Here is a 6,000-nt window from a genome sequence, read left to right as displayed (position 1 = left end):
GGTGCTGCTCCCTCGAGCCCGTCCCAAGCGCTGCCGCCCGTCTTGTCCCGAGCCCCGCTGCCACCCGCGCTCGCGGGGCAGTTTCGGGAGCGGGCGCTGCCCCGAAGGGCGCATCTCCCCGCGGGGCACGACCCTGCCCGGCGCTCCGGACACCGCCTAAGCTTCCCCCACGGCCAGGCTCCCGGCCCGGCCGCAGCCCGGAGCCCGCGACTGGTCCGATTTCCGTGCCCGCCCCGGGGCGCCCTCACAGCGCGTCCCCCGCTCCCGCCCGGCCTCGGAGCGGGCCGGCCCCGCCCCTCGGGGAGCGGGGCGCGCGCACGGCCCGCTCTGCCCCGCCATTGGCTGGCGTGACCGCGCAGCGCGCTCCGGTTGGCTGCGGCCGCCGCCAGGCAGCGGCGGGGCCGGGCGGGGTCCGCCCGCCGCTGCCGCTCCCGGCGGGAGGGTGAGTTTGAGTCGCGGCCGCGGCGGAGCCGCCGGGCGGGAGGGTGAGTTCGCTTCCCGGTCGCTCCCGCAGGGACAACTTTTTTTCCCGCGCGGGGCTGGCGCATCCCGACGGGGCGGCCACGGCCGTCGGGCAACTCGCGGCCGCCCGAGCGGAGCCCCCCCCAGGCTGCGGGTCCCGCGCCCCACCCTGGGGCAGCCGGCGGCGCGCGGCTGGGGCGGCCGTGGCTCGCCGGGGCGGCGAGGGGTGCAGGGCACGGGGAGGAGGCCGGGAGGGGGCGGTGGAGTTGCCGGGGGCAGGGCCGGTGCCCAGGGGCGATGGACGGGCAGGGCGGCACCCTGCCCCCGGTGCGGGGCGGCGCTCCGGGCACCGGTTGCGGCTTCCCCCAGTCCTGCGGGTCCTCCCGGCACCCCGCCGGCATCCCGGCCGCGTCTGGCCGTCCGCTCGCCGCGCACCGCCCGCACCCGGTCCAGCCGCGGCGGGGCACGGCGGGCATCGCCGGGACGTCTGGGGGCCGGCGGGGCAGCGGCGCCTTGTGCCGCGGGGAGAAGGCGGCCGGGGCTGCGGGAGAGACAAAGGAGCTGCTCCCGCCGCGTCCCCGGAGCGGGGCGGGCAGCGCGGTGCCTGGCAGCGGGCTCGGTGCCGCCGCGGACCCTCGGGGGGAGGCTGGGGCAGAGTTGGGCGGCGTGCTGAGGAGCGGCTCCGTGCTGCGGACCCGTCCCGGGCTGCGTTCGGCGGTGCCGCCGCCGCCGCGAGCGGTGTGCCCGCCGCGGGGATGCGGGAGGCGGCAGCAACAGTTCGAGCCGCGGAGTTGGGAACCCGGGCGGGCAGCGCCGCGGCTGCAGGGCTGGTGCCTCCACGGGCTTCGTGCTTCCACTAGAGCACGTCCGATTGAAGTGGCCTTCCGTGTGCTTGGTGTGTCAGAGGTAAGGATGGAAGCAGAGATAGTGCCCCTGGATTTGTCTTGTCCCATGTAATCCCGACAGCCATCACGTTTGTTTCCCGTCCAATTGAATTCTAGCTCTCTGCCGAAAAAGCTCCCCAGCCTTAGGTTCGCAGGGAGCGGATTTGTGTACTCGAAGATTATCAAGTCCTGCTAGGATGGACCTTTCAGGAGTTTTAACATGCACTGCCGGGGTGTGAGGAAATGACTGTAGATAAGCCAAATATTAAAACTTCGACTACAGGGTTGGTGTTAGGGTCCTTAGCTGCAAATTCAGATTTAGTAGCAATTTTTAAGGCAAGCTGAGCAAATTGCACTACAGAGAGGCAAGAAGCAGTGTTGTGGAGCAAAGCACAGAGTGACGTTGGTGACTGCATTTTGTGGTATCTGAAAGGCCTCTCTGCAGTTTTCCCCTCCAGTGATGGACTTACATGCTACAGTGGTTTTTCAGAAGTTTGTGCTTTCCACAGAATCATTGAAAGGTTGGGGTTAGAAGGGACCTTAAAGATCATATAGTTTCATACCTCTAATGGCGTCTTGCTTTTGTTCTCTCCACCTTTCAGCAAGTTCTTTTATGTTGCAAAAACTAAGTAATGTTGTATAATGTGGTCAAATTAATTTGCAATCTGTTGTAGTTTCATCAGTGAAATAGTTTTGGTAAAAGTAGTATACTTTGAAGTTGAATTTTAGATCCTTCTGGCAGTGTTTTTGGATGTATTTTTTCCTCTAGAGCTGGAAAAAAGTATAAACCCACTAATTCTGAAATACAAAACCTGTCTGCTTCTCTTCTGTGATAATCTCTTTGTGAGGCAAGGCACTTGTAATAGGGCTTTTATCAGAGGGATGATAATTTTGAGGAAGTTCTGTACTACTTGGGATGATTTATTAACTGTAGCAATTCACTTCCTTGCAGCAGTGAGCTGTTTTAAAGGGACATGTTATATTTAATCAGAAAGCTTCTTCCAAGGAAAAAGACTGTCAGGGGCAGGATCACATTGGAATTCTGCTGGGTGGGTTTGCTTTCACTTGAGAGAGGCCATGGGAGACGTGTTCCCAGGCATAGCTGGGTAGTTAAGTCACTTGGATTCTAATTTTGTGAGGACTTGTATCACAAGCCTGTGTGTGAGATACTGTAGGGCTGGGCACTACAACTGGTGTGTGTCATCTGTGTTTCACTTAGCGCAGTGGGGCTGGCTCTAGGCTGGGAGACAAGCCCATTTCCTGATGCATGTGACTGGGTCAAACCTAATAGTAAGTCACTGAGTTGAAGTCTCATTCATAGTACACATTCCTCTAAAACTCAATATCTTGAACCTTCCTCATGTTCATGTCAGGAAATTGATTTTTCATTGAAGCCTGCCTTAAGGTACATATTAGATTGGCATCTTAACCTGTCGCTGACTTTAATGCGTGCAATGTTAAAATCACCTTGTTCATTCTGGAGGTTTAAATTATTAGTTATAAAGTGTTGGCTGATGTCTGGTTATTTTAATTAGAAAATAAATGGTCTGATGTGACACTGAGTCTTTTTCAGGTTGTATGGAGAATGCATGGTTTGCAGAACGATTTCTTAGAGAAAAGTCACAGTTCCCAGGTTTCCCTTTGGGACTAAGAACTTGTGGAATATCTGAGGCTTTAGGATGAAACTTTCATGAGGAATAAATGTGTATGTTGATGAGAATATTAAAATGTAGTGGCTCTTGGGCTTTTAACAAAGATCACCTGTGCACTCAGCAAACATACAAAGCCTGCATGGGGAAGAGCTTAGGCTTAAATCCGTTAGGTGAATTGCCAGGTCAGGTTTCATTGCCAGCCCTCCCCTCTGACAGATGTGCTCTCTGCATAACCCAGCACACTTCCTCTCTCACAAATGGAAGACTGGGTGCAAAGCTGATCTGTCCTTAGGTCTCCCATAGGGCTGTGTGGGCAGTTCTGTTAGCAGAAGTGGAAGTTACACCTGTGAATCACCGCACTCACGTGTGTTACGTCCACTGTTAGCAAGCAGTCAGTCTTCCAAGAGCAAGGTGCATGAAATTCAGGCAGGAGATCTGATCTTGCTGTGTAGGAAATGAGCAGCCTGACAGTCTGACCTTCCCTGCCTGCATACTCTGTTTTCTTTGAAGAGAACTAGAGACCAAATCTTGTATACTTCAGAAGAACTGAAACCTGCCCATCTGTAATTATATTCTGAGGTTAAATAGTCTGACTGGAGTGACCCTGTCTAATCTCTGAGACTTCCATGGGATTATGGAAATACAGCATGCTTAAAACCTGCAGTTTATATGCAGTGTCTTTCACTGTGTTGGCTTGTACTTGGTAGGATGTAGTTGAGAGAGGTTGTTGATTTACTGGAATCTTGTAGTTTTCCTGCTTAGGAGAATTATAGCTTTTGTTTTGTTAATGCTGTTCTGTTTAATTATGCTAGTATATATATGTAAAAAAGACCTCTTAAATTAGAATTTTAGGCCTGAGATATTTTCTTTAAATCTGTGATTTCTTTCTGTTCCAGGAAAAAAAGCCCTTTTGGCATTTGCTGTACTCAGTTGCTAGAATTGAAATGGTGACGTATGAAATGCACATTTGGAAGTGGAGAATGTGTTGGAATTAAAGTATTTTTTATTAGCATCAGTTATTTAGAAACTTAAATTGGATTAGTTTACTTGAAATGCTTTGTGAGATAATCTTGGAAGGCAGCAACAAGGTGTCAGAATAAGGACAGAAACCTGTGTCGGTGTTGTTGAAGACAAGGAGTACTAAAGTATGAAAATGTTTCTAATGTGTAGCAACTGCATATTACTGCTAGTCTGTGTTTAAAGTTGCTGCTCCAGCTCTGCATGCCGTTAAAATGTTTATTCCTGCAATGGCCAGACTCTTTCCTCTATAATGTGTAAGTGTATGCCCACACTTTTTAGATTAAGTACTTCTGCATGAACTTGAGATTTTCTCTAAACTGACACTTGAATTACTTAAAGTTATCTGAAAGCATTTAAAAAGTTTTGCTCAAGGCTGACAGGTGAAATGCTTCTGCATTTGTTCTTTCTGGAAATCAGATTTCTATCAGAATTTGTGTTAGAACTTTTCTAGCATGAAAACTCAAATACTCTTGTATTAGATAGAAAGAAAAAATCTGAAACACCAAAACAAACATCTGAAAGATCTAATAACTGTAATAGTTTTCAGCTGATAGCATTTCTAAATGGATATGAAGTATTTTCTTCTACTTGTGGTGAAACTGTTTTGAAGCCTTTGCCCTAATCAGAACCACGTTCAAGAGGTGCAGAATAAAAATAGCATCTTGGCCGAGTCTGTGAGGGCAGCTGTTATTTATGGCAATTTCTTTGGTCACATCCCCACATGAACTTGCATGCTTTGCTAACAACTGGAAAGACTGTGAGTGCAAGCAGTCTAACTTACAGCCAAGTGAATCCTGAAATTGTCTGAATGTGACCCTGTTTCGTCTTGTAGTGCCAGAAAGGGGAGGATGTTGGTGTAGGTGTTTGTGTGATGAATTAAGGATTCTGTTTATAAGGCTTCAGTTTAACTTCTAAATGGTGTGCAAATGTAAAATAGATGGGTTCAATAAACTGTGGTTGTTGGTAGCATTTTTTATTAGAACTGGAATCAATAAAGGACATGGAATTTGGACAGATATTTAATTATCATCACTCTTGTATATGGAGAATGCCATGGAAAGTGAGAATGTGCATGAAACGTTTCTTAATTTATAAATAACTGGCAGTGCTGAAGAATCATCTGAGTGTTGAGATTAAGACTTAGAAATGGTTATCTCTACAAAACAGATGTCTGTTTTTGTTTTTCCATCTCTGACCTCTGATGGTATGAAATGCTGTGTAGCAACTGAAGCATAGCAAAGAAATGTAGGTGAAAGTAATACTAGTAAAACATGCTTATTGCTGATACAAAAGTTGCTAAGTGTGTGTATTCCATCCTGATTGGCACAAGAGCTCTCATTCTAAACTTTGTGAAAAAAAAAGTGTACTTGGGGCACTTTTGATAGCTATTAAAGACAGCTTTCTTAGGCTATCTTATCTCATACCTTTACTTTTGTCTATTTGGAATCTAACCTTTATTTAAAAATAGCATAGCATGCTCTGAAGCTGCACTGGGTACTAATTAATACACTTCAGTGCTTAAAGCCATGCTGTCTCCTAAGGTTTCCTGCTGTTTGCACTGGATAAATATTTATGCTTCAGCAAGGCATTAATTTCAACCTGACGAACAGTGCATACAACTTTAATATTTTGCTAATGCTAAACACCATGATTCACTCCTTTTGCTATATTTTATTGTGGTTCTTTTTTTTAGGAAAGGAGGAAAAAAATCCCATTACACTTTAAATATGTGGTAGGGAATTATATCTAATACTCAACAATTAACCTGTCTAGTAGTCTGAGTATTGTACAATAGCTAGTGCTGGATAATATAAGGTCTCCATGAGCATCTGGTTAACGGACAAGACTGTACTATGTAGTGATTTGTAAAAGTAATTATTTTCTATTAATTTTTTTTCAATCCTGTAATACTATTTACTGTATTAAAGGAGACGACTGGAAAATGTGTAAAAGCATTAAGTTGACCTAGTAAATTTTTTAAA

The 6,000-nt window shown here is 47.8% G+C and overlaps 1 protein-coding gene across 6 annotated transcripts in view; it reads left to right on the top strand.

The window, feature by feature from the left end:
* The first annotated feature begins 310 nt into the window (after nt 1-310).
* HYCC1 (hyccin PI4KA lipid kinase complex subunit 1) overlaps nt 311-6,000 on the top strand; it is a 42,760-nt gene continuing 37,070 nt past the window's right edge. For 2 of the 6 annotated variants that reach the window (XM_074537367.1, XM_074537357.1), the window contains exon 1: nt 356-485. The gene's annotated coding sequence lies outside the window, so the exon portion shown is untranslated. Of the gene's footprint in view, nt 486-1,228; nt 1,369-6,000 lie in introns of those variants that run through there. The other 4 variants (XM_026799264.2, XM_005480862.4, XM_074537342.1 and 1 more) reach the window with 3 other exon arrangements.

Source organism: Zonotrichia albicollis, chromosome 1 (genome assembly GCF_047830755.1).
Source record: "Zonotrichia albicollis isolate bZonAlb1 chromosome 1, bZonAlb1.hap1, whole genome shotgun sequence".
Lineage (NCBI taxonomy): Eukaryota > Metazoa > Chordata > Aves > Passeriformes > Passerellidae > Zonotrichia > Zonotrichia albicollis.
This window is presented reverse-complemented; position numbering and strand designations above follow the sequence as displayed.